Raw genomic sequence first — 27,694 nt, forward strand, 5'->3', positions numbered from 1 at the left:
TGTGCTCTAGCAGACAGAGAAAAATAGAAACCGTTTTGAAACAGGTGACAACACTCTGCTCTTAACAAGGCCTGTCCTCAGAAGAAAACTAGTTAACCATAGCCTAACCTGCAGGGTTTTTTCAAAGCCTAATGAACCTGAAGGAAAAATCATACTCAACTCCTGCCTACTCTAGCTATCTCCTCAAAGTGGAACTGAGAAGCACTTCTGAAGTTCACAGTCCAGAGGCACAGGCTCACTAAAAGACTGAGACCTAACATTGGGACTATAGAACGCTTCGCCTCCCTCACATCTCACCACTATGTTACCACCTACTCTGGTGGAGGATGTTGTTAATGAGGGAGGCTATGAATGTGCGGGGGCAGGAAATATATGGGAAATCTTTGTACCTTCCTCACAATTTTGCTGTGAACCTCAAATCAATCTAAAAAATAAATCCTTAAAAAAATTGCATGCAAGGATATATGCCACAGGGGAAGATAAGCTTTTCTTCATTCCATTTCCTGAATACTGCATAACTTCCGGGGACATTTGTAGTCCCCGGGGAGACCAAGATGCTAAGAAGAAAGTCTAGAATTGAGTGTGAATTTACCACATAAAGACTAACAAAAACGATCCATAATTTGCTGAATTGGAGAATTAAGTTTTCTGCATTAAGCAAAACAGGAGTTGAAAGGCAAGTTCAGCTAGTTTTGAGGTTGATAAATTTGTAGTTAACACATGCTTATGGACGTCTGAAATTATTATACAAATGAGGCAGGAAAATAAGGTCCAAAGGCAGGGATCCTAAGGACTTCCTAGAACTAAATCAAATGGAAAAAAAACTCCAACTCTATAGAGCAAGAAAATAACTTTGTAACTGCACTTCAGCTATGTCAGGAAGCATCCTCTTTATTTGCCTAGGGTGTACAACAAGTAAATATCTTTGTAACTTCACTTCATCCTCTCCAATTACACAGGGCTTACACCAGGTAACCAGTGGGAAACCTCTAGAGGATATTTAAATCCCAGAAAATTACGTAACCAGGATTTTGAGCCGCTTGTTCAGGCCTGCTCCCCTCCATGGAGTATACTTTTGTTTTCAATAAATCTCTGCTTTTGCTGCTTCATTCTTTCCGTTCTTTGTGCATTTTGTCCAATTCTTTGTTCAAAATGCCAAGAACCTGGACCCCCTCCACCAGTAACACAAATATAAATTAAACATACAGATAGAGAAATACAATATGTGTATAGGTTATTATGAAAGCTGCTAGGGAAGGTAAATAATAACTTGCAAAATTATAGTTAAGGCTATGAAGAAGTCCTTGTTTTCTTTGGTAAACCTTGGCACTAAAATAGTACTGAGAATAGATACATCTTTAGAGATATCTTTTTAAAGAGCTCCGGAATGTTAATATGACTTAAACATTACTTCAGTGGTTTCAAATGATCCTTCAAAGAAGGCAAATATAATGGGATAATAATTCAGAAGTATTACTCATGTTGATATTTAAAGAATAAATTGGAAGTCTCTGATAATGGTGGACTAAATAACTTAGATCTGGAAAAAGCATAAAAAGTATCTGATTGAAGACAACGGAAAGCTAAAAACACAATGAAGAATTGCATCCAAGAAAAGGAAACCCGACCGGGTGCAGTGGCACACGCCTGTAATCCCAGCACTTTGGGAGGCTGAGGCGGGTGGATCACGAGGTCAAGAGATCGGGACCATCCTGGCCAACATGGTGAAACCCCGTCTCTACTAAAAATACAAAAATTAGCTGGGTGTGGTGGTGTGCATCTGTAGTCCCAGCTACTCGGGAGGCTGGGGCAGGAGAATCGCTTGAACCCGGGAGGCAGAGGTTGTGGTAAGCCGAGATCATGCCACTGCATTCTAGCCTGGGCAACAGAGCAAGACTCTGTCTCAAAAAAAAAAGGAAACCCGAAGAAGTGAGAGGGCGCTGTATGTATCTATATCCCAGCAACACCTACTTACTGGGGAAGTATGGCTAAAAGCCCCCCCAATTAATGGAGAATAGAAATTGGAATTCAGTCCACCAACAGGAAGTTTCCTCTGATAAGCCTCAATCCTCAGCCTTTGGGTTGTAACCCCAGAGTACTGTACCTCAAGAATAAGGTTAAAATGAAAATTGATCACTTATTTAGGAGCTGTAGTCCAGCTTTGAATCATAAGAATTACTAATGTACTAAAGTGATCTAGAAATACTAATACTCTAGCTGTCAAAAGCAAAAGTAAATCCTCTCTGGCAGAAAGCTAAATCATCCAAGGTGCTAGAAATAATGATATAATTTTGACATGCCACAGAGTAGGTCAATATAAATTATATTTTTATGTACTAGCATCATCAATTGCAAAATGAAATTGAAAATATTATGCCATTTTCAATATTATGAAAATATTTAAATACTTAAAAATAAAGATAAATACGTTCACATTGGCAGACGCAATATTATTAAGATATCCACTCTTCCCAAATTTATTCAAATATTCATAGCAATTCTAATCAAAATCCCCTGGGCTCTTTTTTTCTTACCCTAGAGATTGTTATATTAATTCTAAAATTTTTATAAAATTACAATTGCCAAAACAATTTTACAAAATTTTATAGAATTTATACTACCTAATTGCAAGACTTACCACAAGCCTGCATTAACTAAGACAGTGCGGTATTAGCATAAAAAGATGTCTACATCCATGGAGCAGTACAGAGTTTTGAACTAGACCACACCTATGTAGTCAGTTGATCTTCAACAAAGATGCTTAAGTAATTCCACAGGGTAAAGGATTGTTTTCAGAAATGGACAGCATAATTAAAAAAAAAGATGAACTTTAATGTTTACATTACATCAGATATAAAATTTAATTTGAAATGAGTCATAGAATTAAGTCTAAAATCTTAAACTATAAAACTTCTAGAAGAAAACAGAGGAGAAAGTCTTTCTAACTTCAGGCTAGGCAAATATATCTTAGAAGAGACGCAGAAAAACCGAAGATCCTCACAGAACCCACTTCACTCCCCTGCTACCTCCACCAGAGCAGGTGCTGGTATCCACAGCTGCAAGACCTGAAGATGGATCACATCACATTTCTCTTTGCAGACACTCCCCAGTACCAGCCTAGAGCCCAGTACTTCCACTGGATGGCTAGACCCAGAAGAGCAAAAACAATCATTACAGTTTGGCTCTCAGGAAGCCCCATTCCCAGGGGAAGCAGGAGAACACCACACCAAGGGAGCATCCCATGGGACAAAGTAATCTAAACAGCTACCCTTGAATCCCAGATATTCCCTGTGACATAGTCAACCCAAATGAGAGGGAACCAGAAAAACAATTCTGGTAATATGACAAAAAAAGGTACTTTAACACCCCCAAAAGATCATACCAGCTCACCAGCAATGGAACCAAACCAAGACAAAATCTGAATTGCTAGAAAAAGAATTCAGAAAGTTGATTATTAAGCTAATTAAGGAGGAACCAGAGAAAGGTGAAGTCCAACTTCAAGAAATCAAAAACATGATACAGAATAAGAAAGGAAAATTCTTCAGTTAAATAGAGAGCATAAGCAAAAAACAATCACCACTTCTGGAAATCAAGGACACACTTAGAGAAATGCAAAATGCACTGGAAAGCCTCAGGAATAGAATCGAACAGGCAGAAGAAAGAACTTCAGAGCTTGAAAACAAGGCTTTTGAATTAACCCCATCCATAAAAGACAAAGAAAAAAGAATTTTAAAAAATGAACAAAGCCTCCAAGATTTTTGGGACTATGTTAAACATCCAAACCTAAGAATAATTGGTGTCCCCGAGGAAGAAGAGAAATCTAAAAGTTTGGAAAACATATTTGAGGGAATAATCAAGGAAAACTTATTCAGCCTTGCTAGAGATCTAGACATCCAAATACAAGAAGGTCAAAGAACAACTGGGAAATTAATTGCAAAAAGATCATTGCCTAGGCACATAGTCATCAGGTTATCTAAAGTCAAGACAAAGGAAAGAATCTTAAGAGTTGTGAGGCAAAAGCGTCACGTAACCTATTAAGGAAAACCTATCAGATTAACAGCAGGTGTCTCGGCAGAAACCCTACAAGCTAGAAAGGATTGGAGACCTATTTTTAGCCTCCTTACACAAAATAATTATCACCTAAGAATTTTGTATCCAGCAAAACTAAGCTTCATAAATGAAGGAAAGATACACTTTTCCAGACAAATGCTGAGAGAATTTGTCACTACCAAACCAGCACTACAAGAACTGCTAAAAGGAGCTCTAAATCTTGAAACAAATCCTTTGAATACACCAAAATAGAACCTCCTTAAAGCATAAATCTCACAGGACCTGTATAATAATAACACAATGAATAAAAGACAAGGTATTCATTTACATTCATAACATTGAATGTAAATGGCCTGAATGCTCCACTTAAAAGATACAGAATGGCAGAATGGGTAAGAACTCACCAAATTTCTCCTGTCTTCAGGGGACTCACCTAACATAACACATAAGATCTCACAGAAACTTAAGGTAAAGCGGTGGAAAAAGATATTCCATGCAGATGGACACCAAAAGCAAGCAGGAGTAGGATTTTTATATCAGACAAAACAAACTTTAAAGCAACAGCAGTTAAAAAAAGACAAAGAGAGACATTATATAATGATAAAAGGCCCATCCAACAGGAAAATATCACAATTCTAAATATATACGCACCTTACACTGGAGATCCCAAATTTATGAAACAATTATGACTAGACCTAAGAAATGAGAGAGATGGCAACACAATAATAATGGGGAACTTTAATACTCAACTGACAGCACTAGACAGGTCATCAAGACAGAAAATCAACAAAGAAACAATAGACCTAAACTATAACCTACGACAAATGTATTTAACAGATACTTACAGAATATTCTACCCAACAACTGAAGAATATACACTGTATGCATCAGCACATGGAACATTCTTCAAGATACACCATATGATAGTCCACAAAACAAGTCTCAGTAAATGTAAGAAAACTGAAATTATATCAAGTACTCTCTCAGACCACAGTGGAATATTCAATATTTATGTGATAATCAAACTTGGATGTTTTTAGAAGCTAGCGTAGTTGCAGCGTGGTGGAGGGGCAGTGGGCAGAGGATTTAGCTGGTATAGAAAAAGATCTTGTTTCTATGTGGCACATATACACCATGGAATACTATGCAGCCATAAAAAATGATGAGTTCACGTCCTTTGTAGGGACATGGATGAAATTGGAAATCATCATTCTCAGTAAACTATCGCAAGAACAAAAAACCAAACACCGCATATTCTCACTCATAGGTGGGAATTGAACAATGAGAACACATGGACACAGGAAGGGGAACATCACACTTCGGGGAGTGTTGTGGGGTGGGGGGAGGGGGGAGGGATAGCATTGGGAGATATACCTAATGCTAGATGACGAGTTGGTGGGTGCAGCGCACCAGCATGGCACATGTATACATATGTAACTTACCTGCACATTGCGCACATGTACCATAGAGCCTCAAGTATAATAATAATAATAATAATAATAAAAATAAAAATAAAAAAAAGAAAAAAAAGAAAAAGATCTTGTTTCTTCGGGACAATAGCAGGTATCATTCCACAAAAAAACTTAGCATGTTTTCTAGTTTTCTAAGGGACCTATAGGTGAGAAAGGGAAGGATAGGAGCCTAGGTGAAATATAAGTGTCTTCTCCAGGCGGGAACTATTGTAACTATTCCTGAAGGTAAATAAGCATAACATATGACTCCCAGTGCTTATGTCAGGTCACAGGTTTACCCAGAGAATGCTAAGTGGTTGTAGAGAACACAAGATAGCATGTATTAGAGATGGGGAGGGGGGGAATGAAAAAAAGGTAAGAAGAGATTGAGTTATTTTTCACTGGCTGTATGCATGATTTGATGGAGAGTGTATAGGGAAGAGGGTAATGAGGGTGCAATGGAATCTCACTTAGCAAGGAAAGAGAATGCACAATTGATAAACACAATCAACTGATGAATCTCTAAGATTCCATTTATATGACTTCTCAGAAAGAGAACACAACAGTGATAGAAAACAGATTAGTGGTTGCCAGGGAGTAGGAAAAGAAGTATAACTGGGGATAGCAAAAGAGAGATCTTCCTGGTGATGAAACTAAAGGCATCCTGAGAGAGAGATATATATATATATATAAAATATATGTTGCATATATATGTAGAAATTATGTTAAAAATATGTTAAAAATGTATAAACTGTACACCAAATTTTTAAAAGTCAGTTTTACTGTATAATGTTTTTAGTTTAAAAATTAGAAAAAATACTTAAAGAGGAAAAGGCATCAATGGATCAAATTCACAAAATGGAAACAAAAGGCAACATGTGACTCTTATTTGGGTCTTAAGCACAAAACTATGGGAGAGAAAAGCATGAGGTAGTTTAAAAAATTTGAACGATAATTGGTTACTTGATGATATTGTTAAAAATATTTTAGTAATAATATTTTAGAAGTATAGTTGTGTTGTTTTAAGAAATCCTTTTAGAGATGTATGGTGAAATATTTACAAAAGAAAATATATATTTTAGATTTGCTTCAAAATAATTCAGTGCAGGGGAGAAAGTTTGAGGTATAGATTAAACATAATTAGCCATGAGTTGATGACTGCTGAAGGCAGCTGATAAGTAGGTTGGGATTCATTGTATTATTTTTCTCTACTTTGTATATCTGTTAAATTTTCCATAATCAAAAGTTAAAGAATAAACATTTTTAAAAATTGAAAACAGATTTACAGTAGCATCAAAAGTATGAAATACCTTGAAATAAACCTAGCAAAAAATGTGTCAAACCTGCATATTAAAATACTATTTTGAAACATTAAAACAATCAAAATGTGAGAACTATAGATGTTCATGATTGAAGACTTAGTATTGTTGACATCAGTTTTACCCAAATTGAATTATACAATTAATACAATCCCAATTAAAATCTTTTTTTGTAAAAAGTTATAAGTTGAATCTAAATTTTATATAGAATTGCTAGTGGTAAAAAATAGTGAAGAAAATGTTTTCAAAAGTATTAATATTGGAGGATTTACCCTATTAAATATCAAGAATTATAAAATTACAGTACTTAAGACAGTGAAAGATTTATGCAAGGATAGAAAAATATGCTAATGAAATAAACTAGAGAGTCTAGAAGCAGAGTCATACATGTATGGTCATCTGATTTGATAAAATGACAGTGCCATATAGGGAAAACTTTGGGGTTTACAATAAAACAACTAGAGATTACATACATTATGTATATCTTATATCCTGTTTTGTACACTATAACAATAATTCAGGTGAAGTGCTGATCTTAATGTAAAAGGCAAAACAATGAAGCTTCTAGAGGAAACATAATATTTTCAAGACCTTAGAGTAAGCAAAGATTTCTTAAACAGAGCACACAAAGCATGATCCTAAAGGAAAAGGCTGGTAAATTGAATTATATTAAAATTAGGAACTTCAAAGGGATTGTAATATATAAAGAATTTCTACAAATTGATTTTAAAAATACAGACAAGCAAATTTAGAAATGGACAAAAGACTTGAATAGGTACTTCACAAGAGAAGAAATTCAAATCTCTCTGATAAACAGAAAAAGATGTTCAATCTCATTAGCCATCAGGGATCATAGAAGTACCCTAACAGACCCCTAAAAATACAAAAATACTAAAGATACTAAAAATACAAAAAATTAGCCAGATGTGGTGGCAGGCACCTGTAATCCCAGCTACTTGGGAGGGTGGGGCAGGAGAATCACTTGAACCTGTAAGGCGGAGGTTGCAGTGAGCCAAGATTGTGCCACTGCACTCCAGCCCGGGCGACAGTGTGAGACTCCACCTCAAAAAAAAAAAAGAAAGAAAGAAAGAAATACCCTAACATACATACTAGAATGGCCCAAAGAAAAATGATTGACAATACAAACTTGGTCAACATATAGAAAAACAAAACTCTTAAATACTGCTGTAAAATGGCACAATCATTTGGAGAGTGGCCTGGAAATATCTACTAAAGCTAAACATATATCTACTATGTGACTTAGCAATTAAATTCCTAGGAATATACAGAAATCAAAACATATGTTCAGAGCAACATTATTCACAATATCCCAAAATGGAAATAAACCAAATGTTATCAACAATAAAATGGAGGCCTGGCCCCATGGCTCAGGCCTGTAACTCCAACACTTTGGGAAGCCAAGGTGGGAGGATCGCATGAGGCTGTAAATTGGAGACCAGCTTGGGCAACATAGCAAGACCCCATCTCTACAAAAAAAGAAACAAAAACCAGCAAAAACAATAAAATGGATACATAAGTTTTGGTGTGTTCTCACAATGGAATACTCTTGTAGAATAATCACAGTGATTAAACGGCTAATGCATACAAAAACATAGACAAATCTCCAGCCACCAATAAAACTAGTATTTTATTTCCATTTGCCTATTTTCCCCTGGGAAAATATTGTTTCCCTGCAGAGGACTTTCCTGTTAGTGACCCCGCTGGGAAAGCCTCCCAGGCTGAAGGCACCTCACCTATCTCAGCAGTTAGAACAAGCCCTTCAGGGTGCTCATAAAAGTCCCTGGCCTGCGACAGGGAGAGGCTGATCTCCCAGGGCCGACTGGAATATGAGCTCAGACCGTTAGGAAGTAGGCTCAAAGCATGAGATCCTCGGTGAACCGGCCGTACAAACCCCAGGTCGAGCTCAGTTGGCGCCAAGCACCCTTAACCGCACCTAGAAGCCCGACCTGCTGAGGCCCTCAAAGCAGGAGCTGAGGCGGGGGATCCTCAGGCAGGCACTGAGGACAAGGAGGACTTCCATGGGATTACGGCCACCTACAGAAGAAGTGGACACCCACCAATAAAGACCAGGCCTGGAAGACTCTGAAGGAACACTACAGCATCCTGAAGTTGCTGGATGGGTATCCCACAACCCCTGCCTCAGGCTAAGGCTGCCTGCTCTGTGGCCTGGAGAAGGGGAGATGAAGAAAGGAGGCAAGCCTGCTTCCTGGGGCTTTGCCAGAAGCCACAGCCTGCAGCTGCTCTGTCAAATGGGTACAGTCTCTAGAGGACTGAAACCCTTCTCTGAGGCCTTTTGGCCTGGCTCTGTGAAAACAGGACATGGAAGCCCTGCTGGGCTGGTGCTCAGTCTCTGCTTGGTCCCCAGTGTGTAAGTGGCTTCTTTTCTGGGCCTTTCTCTTCCTCGTCTTCACCAACCCCTAATCCCATAACCCCACCACTCTCTTCCCTTCATGGAGTTCTGCTTTGTGATTTTGTAAAGAAAAAACCTAAAATTTAAACTAGATTAAAAACACAAACAAACAAAAAACAGACTGCTGAAGGAGGGGATCTTGGTGATGCCAAACATGCTCTCGGGACAAGACAGATCAGTGGATTCAAAGCCCGGCTGAGCCACGACAGAGTAAGAAACATGGAGGCCTTCAACAGGTGTCTCAGAATAACTTAGGGCAGTCACTAGAGATTAGATACCTGAAGTTAGGTGAGATAGGATTAGACAATTATAATTTGAGAAATCAATAAATATGAAGCTTTAAAAATTCTTTAAAAATTCAGAGGAAACACTCAGTAAATCTGCCTGCATAATAATTATTATATCAAAGATATTTAAAATAAGAAGAAAGTAAATACCAGGAATACGTCTCCTACTTTCCATGTATTCCTTTGACTGCATTATTTGTTCATTTTGCAATGGTCCAGAAATAAGAGTTTTTGTCACGGACATGAGAACGGAGAAGACAGGAGGGAAGGAAAAGAAGAGCTCATCAGTGAAGAGGAGAGAATACATGAAGGAAATGATGAAGAAAGGGGAAAGCTATGGTTGTACAGAGAGAAAACAGGAATTAAGGATGCTAAGTGCACAGCTTCCCTTCACCTGAGTGAACTAGTTGGTACTATTGAACATATATCTGGTACCTCATTCTTTGCAAGAAGTTCTGGAAGCTTCAGAAAGCTCCTCTAAAGGTAGTGTCAGAAAGGAGTGAGGAACTGGAGATAAAGGAAGAAATGGGAACAGCTTTAAAAATCATAGCAGTTTCCAAGTCATATCAAATAATTTTTTAAGCATCAAAATTACTCTCTCTACTAGTAGATTGAATCAAATAAAAGCTACTTTGGAATAAATTTGATGTTGATCAATGGACTATTGTTAACTCCAAAGATAACAGCACTCTCCCTAGATGATCTTATATTTTTCATGCTTTAGTTGTCACATATGAGAAAAAGTTGAGTTTATCATAATGCTTTCGGGCCTGGAAACCTCTTAAGCCAGATCAACCTCAATAATTAAGTCAGCATCACCCAATCTGCATGTACAATCTGCATGTGGATATTTTTTTCAAGCTGGTATTTTTTTTTCATTTTGAAAGCAGTCATTGTCTATTAACTGACGACATTGCAACAATAATCGTGGTAGATACCTTGTTTCATCTTTATAATAAGCCTATTGATCTAGCCTTCCCTGTTGCTGGCATTTTCACCTACAAATGGGTAGCCTTTTTCTTTATTCTGTGGAGAAGATAACTTGAAGGGCATAAGAAGTTATTTGCTTCTTTGAAGTATTTTTCAGCTGTATAGATCTCATGAATCAGATCCTCTATGCAGATGATACCAGATTTATCAAGAGATCAAGAAATCAAAGTGTTATCTATCAAGGCAATTCACTTCTTACTGATTTTGCCATAACCATGCTTATATATTAGTTTATTTTCTGACTTCAGGCTTGGGTACCCCCCTGCAATATGTGGTTCTAAAGCCTCAGCATATTCATTGAGGCCTTGAGCTTAACAAAGTTTCTGTTGAAAATCTGGCAAAGGCAAAAGAGTTGCAACACCTTTTGGACTCACACCATTGATACCTCTGACCCTGATGACAAATGCCAATTTGGGTTCTGCCAGTACATAGCAGTTGCCAGCTTTTTTTGCCAGCCTAGACATTTGAATCTCAGTTATGGGCATCTGCCTATAGTCCTTGTGATAGTGCTTAGCTTTTTCATAGATAAGCTTCCTCCTTGCCTTTTGAAGCATATTTTCTTTTTTAGGCATTTTGATCTTCAGCTCTGTGAAATTCTTTTGCTCTTTCTTAAAAGTTTCTGGCACAACAGGAATCTTCTTTTTCTTCTCTTCAGCACCCTTCATGGTTCCAGCCAGAAAAGACATCGAACTGTTTTGTACTTCAGGATTTTAATTTATTTTTGTTAATTATGCTTACATATTAGGAAGAAGAAAATAATTGCCTTTGCTGATACTTGCTTTCTGTTGGTACTGGTATTCTGTGGTATGATATGAAGTGCACAGATTTATGAACTGATGGGCATATATTAAAGATATAACCTGGGCAACCCTCTTGGGTCCCCTTCCACGCTGTGGAAGCTTTGTTCTTTCACTCTTCACAATACACCTTGCTACCGCTAAAAAAAAAAAAAAAAAAAAAAAAAAAAAAAAAAAAAGTGTAACCCACATATTAACCAGCTATATGCTCTGGGCAAGTCACTTTGCATCACCTAGACTCCATTTAATTTTCTATAAAATGAGTACATTGGTATAGATAGTATCTAAAGTTTTTTTCTTCTAATTCATACATATAAAAGTTTTGATTTTATAATTGCCAAATAATAGCAAAAATAATTGCTAAAAATTGAGGTTTAAGCAGTAGAAAAATCCCCCTCTTGCCACACACACGCATATCCCTTTTGTCTGGTTGCTGGCAAGCTTTGATCCATTAAGAATTGGATATGGCTTTGGCCCCATGGCCTACAGCAGGAACAGAGAAGGAGTGGGGGTTGATGATTGCCTTGTCCATGAGTTACTGTTAAATTCATTATTTTTATTGGGGTTTTTTTTTCTATTTCTGGGATCCTTAAAACCTTTCCTCTTGAATTCTAAAAAGAGTATACATGTAATATCAATTTTGGAATGTTTTAAAATAAACTTTGACACATACACCACACAAACATGAAGCAAAAATGGACTGCAGAACAAAAAATCTAAATGTAAACCCCAAAGCATAAAACTTCTATAGAAAACATGGGAGAAAATCTTTGTGATCTTGAGTCAGGCAAAGATTATTTAGATAAGATACAAAAAGCAGAGGAAGCAGCCAAGATGGCTGAATAGGAACAGCTTCGGTCTACAGCTCCCAGCGTGAACGATGCAGAAGACGGGTGATTTCTGCATTTCCATCTGAGGTACCCCGTTCATCTCACTAGGGAGTGCCAGACAGTGGGCGCAGGACAGTGGGTGCAGCACACTGTGTGCGAGCCAAAGCAGGGCAAGGCATTGCCTTGCTCTGGAAGCGCAAGGGGTAAGGGAGTTCCCTTTCCTAGTCAAAGAAAGGGGTGACAGACGGCACCTGGAAAATCGGGTCACTCCCGCCCTAATACTGTGCTTTTCCGACGGGCTTAAAAAACAGCACACCAGGAGATTATATCCCACACCTGGCTCGGAGGGTCCTATGCCCACGGAGTCTGGTGGATTGCTAGCACAGCAGTCTGAGATCAAACTGCAAGGCAGCAGCGAGGCTGGGGGAGGGGCGCCCGCCATTGCCCAGGCTTGCTTAGGTAAACAAAGCAGCTGGGAAGCTCGAATTGGGTGGAGCCCACCACAGCTCAAGGAGGCCTGCCTGCCTCTGTAGGCTCCACCTCTGGGGGAAGGGCACAGACAAACAAAAAGACAGCAGTAACCTCTGCAGACTTAAATGTCCCTGTCTGACAGCTTTGAAGAGAGCAGTGGTTCTCCCAGCACACAGCTAGAGATCTGAGAACAGGCAGAGTGCCTCCTCAAGTGGGTCCCTGACCCCTGACCTCCGAGCAGCCTAACTGGGAGGCAACCCCCAGTAGGGGCAGACTGACACCTCACATGGCCGGGTACTCCTCTGAGACAAAACTTCCAGAGGAAGGATCAGACAGCAGCATTCGCGGTTCACAAAAATCCGAGGTTCTGCAGCCACCTCTGCTGTTACCCAGGCAAACAGGGTCTGGAGTGGACCTCTAGCAAACTCCAACAGACCTGCAGCTGAGGGTCCTGTCTGTTAAAAGGAAAACTAACAAACAGAAAGGACATCCATACCAAAAACCCATCTGTACGTCACCATCATCAAAGACGAAAAGTAGATAAAAACCACAAAGATGGGGAAAAAACAGAGCAGAAAAACTGGAAACTCTAAAAAGCAAAGTGCCTCTTCTCATCCAAAGGAACTCAGTTCCTCACCAGCAATGGAACAAAGGTGAATGGAGAATGACTTTGATGAGTTGAGAGAAGAAGGCTTCAGACGATCAAACTATTCTGAGCTATAGGAGGAAATTCAAACCAAAGGCAAAGAAGTTGAAAACTTTGAAAAAAATTTAGATGAATGTATAACTAGAATAACCAATACAGAGAAGTGCTTAAAGGAGCTGATGGAGCTGAAAGCCAAGACTCGAGAACTACATGAAGAATGCAGAAGCCTCAGGAGCCGATGCGATCTACTGGAAGAAAGGGTATCAGTGACGGAAGATGAAAAGAATGAAATGAAGCGAGAAGGGAAGTTTAGAGAAAAAAGAATAAAAAGAAATGAACAAAGCCTCCAAGAAATATTGGACTATGTGAAAAGACCAAATCTACATCTGATTGGTGTACCTGAAAGTGACGGGGAGAATGGAACCAAGTTGGAAAACACTCTGCAGGATATTATCCAGGAGAACTTCCCCAATCTAGCAAGGCAGGCCAACATTCAGATTCAGGAAATACAGAGAATGCCACAAAGATACTCCTCGAGAAGAGCAACTCCAAGACACGTAATTGTCAGATTCACCAAAGTTGAAATGAAGGAACAAATGTTAAGGGCAGCCAGAGAGAAAGGTCGGGTTACACACAAAGGGAAGCCCATCAGACTAACAGCGGATCTCTCGGCAGAAACTCTACAAGCCAGAAGAGAGTGGGGGCCAATATTCAACATTCTTAAAGAAAAGAATTTTCAAGCCAGAATTTCATATCCAGCCAAACTAAGCTTCATAAGTGAAGGAGAAATAAAATCCTTTACAGACAAGCAAATGCTGAGAGATTTTGTCACCACCAGACCTGCCCTAAAAGAGCTCCTGAAGGAAGCACTAAACATGGAAAGGAAAAACCGGTACCAGCCACAGCAAAATCATGCCAAATTGTAAAGACCATCAAGGCTAGGAAGAAACTGCATCAACTAACAAGCAAAATAACCAGCTAACATCAAAATGACAGGATCAAATTGACACATAACAATATTAACTTTAAATGTAAATGGACTAAATGCTCCAATTAAAAGACACAGACTGGCAAATTGGATAAAGACTCAAGACCCATCAGTGTGCTGTATGCAGGAAACCCATCTCATGTGCAGAGACACACATAGACTCAAAATAAAAGGATGGAGGAAGATCTACCAAGCAAATGGAAAACAAAAAAAGGCAAGGGTTGCAATCCTAGTTTCTGATAAAACAGACTTTAAACCAACAAAGATCAAAAGAGACAAAGAAGGCCATTACATAATGGTAAAGGGATCAATTCAACAAGAAGAGCTAACTATCCTAAATATATATGCACCCAATACAGGAGCACCCAGATTCATAAAGCAAGTCCTGAGTGACCTACAAAGAGACTTAGACTCCCAAACAATAATAATGGGAGACTTTAACACCCCACTGTCAACATTAGACAGATCAACGAGACAGAAAGTTAACAAGGATACCCAGGAATTGAACTCAGCTCTGCACCAAGTGGACCTAATGCACATCTACAGAACTCTCCACCCCAAATCAACAGAATATACAATTTTTTCAGCACTGCACCACACCTATTCCAAAATTGACCACATAGTTGGAAGTAAAACTCTCCTCAGCAAATGTAAAAGAACAGAAATTATAACAAACTGTCTCTCAGACCACAGTGCAATCAAACTAGAACTCAGGGTTAAGAAACTCACTCAAAACCACTCAACTACATGGAAACTGAAAAACCTGCTCCTGAATGACTACTGGGTACATAAAGAAATGAAGGCAGAAATAAAGATGTTCTTTGAAACCAACGAGAACAAAGACACAACATACCAGAATCTCTCGGACACATTCAAAGCAGTGTGTAGAGGGAAATTTATAGCACTAAATGCCCACAAGAGAAAGCAGGAAAGATCCAAAACTGACACCCTAACATCACAATTAAAAGAACTAGAAAAGCAAGAGCAAACACATTCAAAAGCTAGCAGAAGGCAAGAAATAACTAAAATCAGAGCAGAACTGAAGGATATAGTGACACAAAAAAACCTTCAAGAAATTAATGAATCCAGGAGCTGGTTTTTTGAAAAGATCAACAAAATTGATAGACCGCTAGCAAGACTAACAAAGAAGAAAAGAGAGAAGAATCAAATAGACGCAATAAAAAATGACAAAGGGGATATCACCACCAATCCCACAGAAATACAAACTACCAGCAGAGAATACTATAAACACCTCTACACAAATAAACTAGAAAATCTAGAAGAAATGGATAAATTCCTCGACACATACACTCTCCCAAGACTAAACCAGGAAGAAGTTGAATCCCTGAATAGACCAATAACAGGCTCTGAAATTGTGGCAATAATCAATAGCTTACCAACCAAAAAGAGTCCAGGACCAGATGGATTCACAGCCGAATTCTACCAGAGGTACAAGGAGGAATTGGTACCATTCCTTCTGAAACTATTCCAATCAATAGAAAAAGAGGGAATCCTCCCTCATTTTATGAGGCCAGCATCATCCTCATACCAAAGCCGGGCAGAGACACAACCAAAAAAGAGAATTTTAGACCAATATCCTTGATGAACATTGATGCAAAAATCCTCAATAAAATACTGGCAAACCGAATCCAGCAGCACATCAAAAAGCTTATCCACCATGATCAAGTGGGCTTCATCCCTGGGATGCAAGGCTGGTTCAATATATGCAAATCAATAAATGTAATCCAGCATATAAACAGAACCAAAGACAAAAACCACATGATTATCTCAATAGATGCAGAAAAGGCCTTTGACAAAATTCAACAACCCTTCATGCTAAAAACTCTCAATAAATTAGGTATTGATGGGACGTATCTCAAAATAATAAGAGCTAGCTATGACAAACCCACAGCCAATATCATACTGAATGGGCAAAAACTGGAAGCATTCTCTTTGAAAACTGGCACAAGACAGGGATGCCCTCTCTCACCACTCCTATTCAACATAGGGTTGGAAGTTCTGGCCAGGGCAATTAGGCAGGAGAAGGAAATCAAGGGTATTCAATTAGGAAAAGAGGAAGTCAAATTGTCCCTGTTTGCAGACGACATGATTGTATATCTAGAAAACCCCATTGTCTCAGCCCAAAATCTCCTTCAGCTGATAAGCAACTTCAGCAAAGTCTCAGGATACAAAATCAACGTACAAAAATCACAAGCATTCTTATACACCAATAACAGACAAACAGAGAGCCAAATCATGAGTGAACTCCCATTCACAACTGCTTCAAAGAGAATAAAATACCTAGGAATCCAACTTACAAGGAACGTGAAGGACCTCTTCAAGGAGAACTACAAACCACTGCTCAATGAAATAAAAGAGGATACAAACAAATGGAAGAACATTCCATGCTCATGGGTAGGAAGAATCAATATCGTGAAAATGGCCATACTGCCCAAGGTAATTTATAGATTCAATGCCATCCGCATCAAGCTACCAATGACTTTCTTCACAGAATTGGAAAAAACTACTTTAAAGTTCATATGGAACCAAAAAAGAGCCCGCATCGCCAAGTCAATCCTAAGCCAAAAGAACAAAGCTGGAGGCATCACGCTACCTGATTTCAAACTATACCACAAGGTTACAGTAACCAAAACAGCATGGTACTGGTACCAAAACAGAGATATAGATCAATGGAACAGAACAGAGCTCTCAGAAATAACGCCGCATATTTACAATTATCTCATCTTTGACAAACCTGAGAAAAAGGAGCAATGGGGAAAGGATTCCCTATTTAATAAATGGTGCTGGGAAAACTGGCTAGCCGTATATAGAAAGCTGAAACTGGATCCCTTCCTTACACCTTATACAAAAATTAATTAAAGATGGATTAAAGACTTAAACGTTAGATCTAAAACCATAAAAACCCTAGAAGAAAACGTAGGCATTACCATTCAGGACATAGGCATGGGCAAGGACTTCATGTCTAAAACACCAAAAGCAATGGCAACAAAAGCCAAAATTGACAAATGGGATCTAATTAAACGAAAGAGCTTCTGCACAGCAAAAGAAACTACCATGAGAGTGAACAGGCAACCTACAAAATAGGAGAAAATTTTCGCAACCTACTCATCTGACAAAGGGCTAATATCCAGAATCTACAATGAACTCAAACAAATTTACAAGAAAAAAACAAACAACCCCATCAAAAAGTGGGCAAAGGACATGAGCAGACACTTCTCAAAAGAAGACATTTATGCAGCCAAAAAACACATGAAAAAATGCTCACCATCACTGGCCGTCAGAGAAATGCAAATCAAAACCACAATGAGATACCATCTCACACCAGTTAGCATGGCAATCATTAAAAAGTCAGGAAACAACAGGTGCTGGAGAGGATGTGGAGAAATAGGAACACTTTTACACTGTTGGTGGGACTGTAAACTAGTTCAACCATTGTGGAAGTCAGTGAGGCGATTCCTCAGGGATCTAGAACTAGAAATACCATTTGACCCAGCCATCCTATTACTGGGTATATACCCAAAGGACTATAAATCATGCTGCTATAAAGACACATGCACACGTATGTTTACTGAGGCACTATTCACAATAGCAAAGACTTGGAACCAACCCAAATGTCCAACAATGATAGACTGGATTAAGAAAATGTGGCACATATACACCGTGGAATACTATGCAGCCATAAAAAATGATGAGTTTGTGTCCTTTGTAGGGACATGGGTGAAATTGGAAATCATCATTCTCAGCAAACTATCACAAGAACAAAAAACCAAACACCGCATATTCTCACTCATAGGTGGGAATTGAACAATGAGAACACATGGACACAGGAAGGGCAACATCACACTCGGGACTGTTATGGGGTGCGGGGATGGGGGAGGGATAGCATTAGGAGATATACCTTATGCTAAATGACAAGTTAATGGGTGCAGCACACCAGCATGGCACATGTATACATAGGTAACTAACCTACACATTGTGCACATGTACCCCAAAACTTAAAGTATAATAATAAAATAAAATTAAGAAAAGATACAAAAAGCATTGTTTATGAAAGAAAAGAAAGGATAAATTGGATTTAAAGAAATTAAAAACTTCTGCATTTTGAGAAGACGTTAAAAAAATGAAAAAACAAGCAACAAACTGGGAGAAATATTTGCAAAATTTATCATTAAAAGACCCCCAAACCTCAGCAATTTAAAGAAACAAACAACGAATTAAAAATGAGACATTCTTTAACAAATGCATAACCTCATTTGAATTATGGGAAAACTTTTTTTTGTTAAATTGAGGGACCTTCTGCAAAATAACTGAAGTGTTATTTAAAACTGTGAAAATTATGAAAAACAAGGAAAGAATGAGGAGCTATTACAGACTGAAAAATACTAAAGAGGAAAAAACAATTAAATGTAATGTCGAATCCAAAATAGGATTCTGGAACAGATAAACAACATTCCAATAGGAAGATTAGAAAAGTTCAAATAAGGACTATAGCTTAGTTAATGATCCTGTACCAATGACAATTTCTTGTTCTGCATAATTATATTATTATGATTATGAAAGATATTAATAGAAGTGAGATCAAAGATAACAGAAAACTCTACTATTTTTGCAACTTTTCTGTGGCTCAAAATTAAAATTTTAAATTCTAAAAATGGGAAAGATTTAACCAAATACTTTACTAAAGAAGATATATAGATGGGAAAGGACTACACAAAAGGATGCTCAACATCATTAATCATGTGGGGAAGGACCTCACCAGTACTACCACACACCTGTTAGAATGGCTGAAAAAAAATAACCTCACAATACTAAGTTTTAGTGAGAATGCATAGCAGCTGGAGCTCTCTTAACATTCCTGGTTTGGATGACCAAATAGTACAAGTTCTTTGGATAACTGTTGAGCAGTTTCTTACAAAGTTAAAAACACACTTATCCTATATCTTAGTCGGCTCAGGCTGCAATAAAAGATACTATAAACTGAGTGGCTTAAACAGTAGAATTTATTTCTCACAGTTCTAGAGGCTGGGAAGTCCAAGATTCAGGCACTGGCAGATCCAGGGTCTGGTGTGGGCCCACTTCATGGTTTCCTCTTGGGCATTTTCTTACTGTGTCCTCATATGGTGGAGTGCAGAAAGAGACCATTTTTCTCATGTCTCTTCTTAATGGGCAGTAATCCATTCCTGAAGATTCTACTCTCATGACCTAAGTACCTTACAAATGCCCCACGTCCAAATAGTGTCACATGGAGGATTCAGGCTTCAACTTATGAATTTTTGGGGAATGCAAACATTCAATTCATAGCACCATATGATGCAACAATCATATACACACACACAAAAATGAAAATTTAAATTTACACAAACTCCTGTAGGCAAATGTTTATAGCAGCTTTATTTATAATTGCCAAAACTAGGGGGTGAGAAGAACCTAATACATTTCAACTGGTGAGTGATAAACAAGAGTGTGGTACATCCATACAATGAAATACTAGTTACCAATAAAAGGGAATGGAGTCTTGATAGATGCAATAACATGGGCAAATCTCAAATGCATTATGCTGAGTGAAAAGAGCTAGACTCAAGGGGCTACATAATGCATGATTCCATTTATATAACATTCTGGAAAAGGCAAAATGATAGAACAGAAAAAAGATCAATTGTTACCAGAGGCTAGAGATAAGAAGAGATCTGGTTGAAAATGGGCAAAAGATAATGTCTTGTGGCAAAGTAACACATTTTTTGACTTTGTTAATAATTTACACAATTGTACATTTGTAGAAACTTATAGAACTATATACCCTTAGAAAATTAGTAAATTTTACTATATGAATTTTATTCATCAATAAGCCTGACCTAAAAAAAAGTATTAGGAGGAGAACAGGGTGTTGCTGTTTTAGATAGGATGGTAAGAGACGGCCTCACTAACACAATGATATTTGACCTAAGGAAAAGTCAATGTTTGGCTATTTTCTTTTGAATATGATTTCTGGAGAGAGCAGAGGTAAACATGTGTGCTCCACTATATTTCAGCCTTTATTCTTATTTCTTGGTCAGAAAGAATTATCACTGTTTAAAGGTAACCATTATCTTATGAGTAATTAAGAAGAATCCAAGTAAGAGAGAGTCAGGGATGCATCTGGATATAGTACTACCTATTAGTGCCCTGCTCAGACCCAGTTTAACAGGCTGGTGCAGTCAGCTTTCAGCAGCTTCGAGTGTTGACTGCTAAGAAATCACAGCTGTATGCTCCTTCTGAGCTCACCCTTGGCTGATAGAAAGCACCTCACCTCTGTAATGTCTGACAGTTTATTATCTTCTCACAGGGCAGCTCACAATAGTTGACTGACTGATTTTGGACTACAAAAACTGGACTTTTCTCCAGGTGTAACACTCATACTTCAGAGCTCCCTGTGGGATTCCACTAAGACTTAGCTTCTTCCCCTTCTTTATCCTTCTCCCTTGTTTCCTTACAGATTTTACCATGAGCACTCCCTCAGCAAATCAGTTAGTAAGAACCCCTGTCTGAAGCTCTGTTTTCTAAAGAACCTAACCTAAAGTACTGATGGAAAATATTTTAAGCAGAGGAAACAATTAAGGCAGTTCTGAAACTTTAGCCTGCATCTCAGTTATCTGGAGAGCTTGATAAACAGAGATTTCCAGGCTCCGTCCCCAAAATAACTAATTCAGTAGATCTCAGGTGGGCTCGAGAATTTGCATTTCTAATAAGTTCCCAGATGATTCTGACAGTACTGACCCGGGGACCAGACTTTGAAAAGGCTTAAGTGGGACAAAGCACTGAGGGGAGGATGCTAAGTGGCCAGTGTGGCTCTAGAAGCCTGACTAAGGAGGGAGGAGTCACAGGTGAAATCAGAGAGGGAACTAGAGGCAACACAGTGCAGAATAATTCAGGTTATTAGAAAGCACTATGGACTTTGTGTGAGATGGAGAGCGTAGAGCAAAGAGGGACATGAAGTGGTTACATTTTTAACATGGTCACCCTGATGGCTGCATTGACAGAGAAAAATGGTGGAAACAAGGAGATCTGTTAAGAGGCCATTTTGTACTAATCCAGATGAGAGCTGATGGTGGCTTAGATCATGATTCAAATTTTTAAATTATGTAAATATGTAGCTTTGATAAAAATTAAAAGAATATTGAGATAATATCAACAATTCTCTTTAACTTTTCAGATATGGTCCATCTACATTGGAAGCCATTCTATACCTCTAAGTGTCCAATGTGGCTCTTCAGCAAATCCTGGCCAATTATAAAGCAATCTATATCTCTTCTGACTAGTCTGATTTGGTTGTTGGAGGTATTGAAATAATTGTAAGTAAAATACAGTTTTTACATTCTTGAGAAAACTGTATTTAGATATTTGTGATACATCAAGTTACTGAATTTCCCATCCCCAAATTACATCGACCACACTGCTACATGGGCATGTGATAATAAGTAGAAGCAGAGGTGAAATGTGCTGGCATTTGGCTTTCTCACCAGCTGAGTGTCCTGTCAGCTCATGAGTAACTGAGCACATTTCCCACTTTCAAATTATGCATTTGCGCATATTCAAGGGTATTGCAGAGTCACTATAAATTGGTGAAACTATAATAAAATCTAAATTTCAAAATTTGACTATAATAGAATATGGATCAAGTGGTTCGGTCCCAGAGAGGTATTACAGTTAAAAGAAGACGCAGTGCAGATTTCAAATTAATAACATCCTTTACTTGTATTTTCCCAGACACCATGAGGGAAAAATAAGTCTCCCACAAAATGCTTTTTACCTGTTTTGTGCCGTCCTCTCCTTGATCTAATGGCTATATAGCACCGTTGTTCCTTTCAAAAACATTTACAAACTACTTATCCTGGGATTCTTTTTTGTACATTTTTTCCTTGTCATTTTCTCTAAATCTTCATTATGATACAAACCTTTTGTCCCAGGATAGTAAGGCAGGGTCCCTTATCCTGAAAATAGATTGAATTGTCTTTATGATTCGGTAGAAAGAGCTGGAGGGATGGTAACATTCTTGAATTAATTATCTTATAAAATTAGTTACACGTGTTGTGAAAACATGTGATCACTTAGTAAGTAATTTCACTAAATCCCAACTTGAAACAAATGTATTTATACAGGTCCACTATCTTATCTATGCCATCAAGAGACCTACTTAAGAGCCACATGTTTAAAAAATAAATTCCATTTATGCCTAATAACACCTTGACTTTCAGCGTGTGTATAAGTCATAAAACTACCCTTCTGCCATGCTCCCATCATGTACCTCGCAAAGAGATAAAACACAGGCCTGCCTTGGCCAGAGAATTTCTAGGATGTCTGGTATGGAATAACAAGGGGACCATAGTAGAATGTGGAAGTCAGGTAGTAGCAGGAGGTCAGGTGGCACGGGGCCTTATATTGTTAGAATTTAAATCTTTATATGAAGTGAAATGAGGAGTCATTGCAGTGATTGTAGCAGAGAGGGACATGGCCTGACTAATAATGCCTTAAAAAGAATGAGATATGTTGCATTAGAATGGACTGGAGGAGAAACAAGTGAGAGCAGAGAGACCAATTAAGAGAATGTTATGATGGTAATCTACAGGAGACATGGCATGGGAGGCCAAGGTCATAGCAGTGAAGGTATAAAATATAGATGGTTGGCAGATATATTATTAATGCAATGCGCATATGATTTCCTGACTGAAAATGGGATGTGAGAGCAGAAGTAAAGTACAACTCCAAAGTTTTTTTTCCTGAGGGACAGAAAGAAAGATTTCATAGAGGAAATGACAATTTCATGCCTAGGGAGAAGCAGGAGCTCGTTAAAGAGGTGAGAAAGAGCCCAGTGCTCTGAGGTGTGATTAGTTCAGGAGAACCTGATAATGAGGACTTCTTAAATGGAGGTGCTAATATCCCATAAATCATACTGACAGGAAGGAGGAAGTATCTGAAGTCACTGGATAAACAGAGATCTTCCTTATACATCCATCTTACTTAAATGGTAAATTATTAAAATTTTTGTTTTATTGTGTACATTTATGAACTACAATACAAATCATATAAGTGTTAAAGTTAAATCAAGAGACTCCAAACAGCTTCTCAAATGAGACGTCCCATCTGAGTGTGTCAGGGGTAAGAAAGCATTCTCCTATGAATAATGCTTGAAGCAATCTGAAGGACAAGAATTACCTTTTAAGCCTTTAGGTTAATATTGAAACTGTCAGGTTTTCAGCCAAGCAGTTTGGAGCTAAACTCAAGAACCATTTAGGGGTTTGAAAATAGATTTCCTGCTAGCCTCTTACATACTTCTTTCTCAGTTGATGGTCATATGCTAGTTTCTTGTGAAATAGAAAATAGAAATGTCAAGTTAAGGAGAGTAAGAACATGAAAATGTCAAGTTAAGGTGATTAATTGTAGTGTGTGCTCCTCTTCACTGATATTTAGAGATTCATGAATCAGATAACTGTTTGGGGGCTTTGTAACTTCAGATTAGAGGCCTTGGCTACTTTTTCTCCATTGTCCATTTATCCCAGAAACATCAATTCTCTCCTCCACAGTGGCTTTTCCCCTTAAAATAGATGAGTATATAGAGGATTCCTTACTCACATTAGAGGTAGATCTCAACACAGGTATAAGTGACATCTCTGGACATTTCATAAGGTTAGTATATTTTGTTAGTTTTTATGTGAATAATATTTCCATAAATACTAAAAAAGTGAAATAAATAATTATGTAAACATTTATGTCCCAAATTTCCTGACTTTGCTATATGTCATTCTGTTTTAGTGACAAAAAATTCTAAAAATCATATAGAATTTACATGTTAGTGAAATGAATATGTAGAGTAAAATGAAGAATGTATAATTTTCCAGCAATCTCCAGTTAGCTGAAAGAGGCAGCTGAATACACTAAGAGGGGCAATGGCCTGAGTCAGGAAAATTAGTTTTAGTCCTGTGCAAGTAACTAGGTTTCTTCTGTTCTCTGATGAATTATCTATTCCTAGGACTGTAGAAACCATGATCTTTATTTAGTATTATATTTTGCTACCCAAGTTCTCTATATTTTAGTCTCAGTCTGATACTCTAATTAGAGGCTAGAGTGTATGCCAAAACAAGTATTTTATGAGTCATTGATAGAGTTATATAGGGGCTCATGGATATATTCATTGAAGTAGCATTTGTTGTGTGTCTTGTATTTCTAGAATAATTCAAACGCTTTTGAGGAAGACATGAATTTTCTTGAAACAATGCCTTTTTTTGAGCAATATAATTTAAGAAAACATAGTAAACAATGGATATATTTTACAATCAGTGGCTTTTTCTAAATATTTATGATATAATCAATTATATTTGTTAACATGACTGTCTCTTATAAGGATATGTACTCTTTAGAACAGAAAGTATCTCATCTAAGATGCTCTGAAATTGAGCATGCATTAGCTATCTGTCCTAATGCTCTCCCTCTCCTTGTGCCCTACCCCCTGACAGGCCCAGGTTTGTGTTGTTCCCCTCCCTGTGTCCATGTGTTCCCATAGTTCAGCCCCCACTTAAGAGTGAGAACATGTGGTGCTTGTTTTTCTGTTCCTGTGTTAGCTTGCTGAGGATGATGGCTTCCAGCTTCATCCATGTCCCTGAAAAGGATATGATCTCATTGTTTTTTATGACTGCATAGTATTCCATGGTGTATATGTAGTACATTTTCTTTATCCAGTCTATCATTGATGGGCATTTGGGTTGGTTCCATGTCTTTGCTATTGTAAATAGTGCTGCAATAAACATACGTGTGCATGTGTCTTTATAGTAGAATGATTTATATTCCTTTGGGTATATACCCAGTAATGCGATTGTTGGATCAAATGGTATTTCTTGTTCTAGATCCTTGAGGAATCGCCACACTGTCTTCCACAATGGTGGAACTAATTTACATTCCCACCAACAGTGTAAAAGCATTCCTATTTCTCCACAGCCTCTCCAGCATCTATTGTTTCTTGACTTTAATAATCACCATTCTGACTGGCATGAGATGGTATCTCATCGTGATTTTGATTTGCATTTCTCTAATAATCAGTAATGGTGAGCTTTTTTCATAATGTTTGTTGGCCACATAAATGTCTTCTTTTGAGAAGTGTTTGTTCATATCCTTTGTCCACTTTTTGATGGGGTTGTTTGCTTGTTTGTTTGTAAATTTGTTCAAGTTCCTTCTAGGTTCTGGATATTAGACCTTTACCAGATTAGTAGATTGCAAAATTTTTCTCCCATTCTGTAGGTTGCATGCTCACTCTGATGATAGTTTCTTTTGCTATGCAGAAGCTCTTCAGTTTAATTAGATCCCATTTGTCAATTTTGGCTTTTGTTGCAATGCTTTTGGAATTTTCATCATGAGATCTTTGCACATGCCTATGTCCTGAATGGTATTGCCTAGGTTTTCTTCTAGGGTTTTTATGGTTTTTGGTTTTACATTTAAGTCTTTAAGCCACCTTGAGTTAATTTTTGTGTAAGGTGTAAGGAAGGGGTCCAGTTTCAATTTTCTCTGTATGGCTAGTCAGTTTTCCCAGCACCATTTATTGAATAGGAGATCCTTTCCCCATTGCTTGTTTTTGTCAGGTTTGTCAAAGATCAGATGGTTGTAGATGTGTATTGTTATTTCTGAAGTCTCTGTTCTGTTCCATTGGTCTATATGTCTGTTTTGGTACCAGTACCATGCTGTTTGGTTACTGTAGCCTTGTTGTATAGTTTGAAGTCAGGTAGCGTGATGCCTCCACTTTGTTCTTTTTGCTTAGGATTTTCTTGGCTATATGGGGTCTTCTTTGATTCCATATGAAATTTAAAGTAGTTTTTTCTAATTCTGTGAAGAATGTCAATGGTAGTTTGATGGGAATAGCACTGAATCTATAAATTACCTTGGGCAATATGGCCATTTTCATGATATTGATTCTTCCGATCCATGAGGATGGAATGTTTTTTCCATTTGTTTGTATCCTCTTTTATTTCCTTGAGCAGTGGTTTGTAGTTCTCCTTGAAGAGGTCCTTCACATTACTTTTTAGCTGTATTCCTAGGTGTTTTATTCTCTTTGTAGCAATTGTGAATGGGAGTTCATTCATGATTTGGCTCTGGAATAAAGGAATGCTTGTGATTTTTGCACATTGATTTTGTTTCCTGAGACTTTGCTGAAGTTGCTTATCAGCCTAAGGAGTTTTTGGGCCGAGATGATGGGGTTTTCTAAATACAGAATTATGTTGTCTGCAAAAAGAGACAATTAGACTTCCTCTGTCCCTATTTGAATACCCTTTATTTCTTTTGCTTGCCTGATTGCCCTGGCCAGAACTTCCAATACTATGTTGAATAGGAGTGGTGATAGAGGGTATCCTTGTCTTCTGCCAGTTTTCAAAGGGAATGCTTCCAGCTTTTGCCCGTTCAATATGATATTGGCAGTGGGTTTGTCATAAATAGCTCTTATCATTTTGAGATATGTTCCATCAATACCTAGGATATTGAAAGTTTTTTTACCATGAAGCGATGTTGAATTTTATCAAAGGCTTTTTCTTTTATATATATATATTTTTTATTTATTTATTTATTATACTTTATGTTCTAGAGTGCACAACGTGCAGGTTTGTTACGTATGTATACATGTGCCATGTTGATGTGCTGCACCCATTAACTCGTCATTTAAATTAGGTATATCTCCTAATGCTATCCCTCCCCACTCCCCCCACTCCACAACAGGCGGTGTGTGATGTTCCCCTCCCTGTGTCCAAGTGTTCTCATTGTTCAATTCCCACCTATGAGTGAGAACATGTGGTGTTTGGTTTTTTGTCCTTGTAATAGTTTGCTGAGAATGATGGTTTCCAGCTTCATCCATGTCCCTACAAAAGACATGAACTCATCCTTTTTTATGGCTGCATAGTATTCCATGGTGTATATGTGCCACATTTTCTTAAACCAGTCTATCATTGATGGACATTTGGGTTGCTTCGAAGTCTTTGCTATTGTGAATAGTGCCTCAGTAAACATACATGTGCATGTGTCTTTATAGCACCATGACTTATAATCCTTTGGGTATATACCCAGTAATAGGATGGCTCAGTCAAATGGTATTTCTAGTTCTAGATCCCTGAGAAATCGCCACACTGACTTCCACAATGGTTGAACTAGTTTACAGTCCCACCAACAGTGTAAAAGTGTTCCTATTTCTCCACATTCTCTCCAGCACCTGTTGTTTCCTGACTTTTTAATGATTGCCATTCTAACTGGTGTGAGGTGGTATCTCATTGTGGTTTTGATTTGCATTTCTCTGATGGCCAGTGATGGTGAGCATTTTTTCAAGTGTCTGTTGGCTGCATAAATGTCTTCTTTTGAGAAGTGTCTGTTCATATCCTTCACCCACTTGTTGATGGGGTTGTTTGTTTTTTT

At 38.0% G+C, this 27,694-nt stretch overlaps 1 protein-coding gene and 1 pseudogene across 1 annotated transcript in view; one reads left to right on the plus strand and one right to left on the minus strand.

Moving 5' to 3' along the window:
* LIPF (lipase F, gastric type) overlaps positions 1 to 27,694 on the plus strand; it is a 109,589-nt gene that overhangs the window by 24,424 nt on the left and 57,471 nt on the right. Inside the window, exon 9 of the mRNA XM_054435657.1 lies at positions 21,471 to 21,609. The gene's annotated coding sequence lies outside the window, so the exon portion shown is untranslated. The remainder of the gene's footprint in view (positions 1 to 21,470; positions 21,610 to 27,694) is intronic.
* LOC129045062 (large ribosomal subunit protein uL30-like) lies at positions 10,439 to 11,193 on the minus strand (annotated as a pseudogene).

Source organism: Pongo pygmaeus, chromosome 8, assembly GCF_028885625.2.
Source record: "Pongo pygmaeus isolate AG05252 chromosome 8, NHGRI_mPonPyg2-v2.0_pri, whole genome shotgun sequence".
Classification (NCBI taxonomy): domain Eukaryota; kingdom Metazoa; phylum Chordata; class Mammalia; order Primates; family Hominidae; genus Pongo; species Pongo pygmaeus.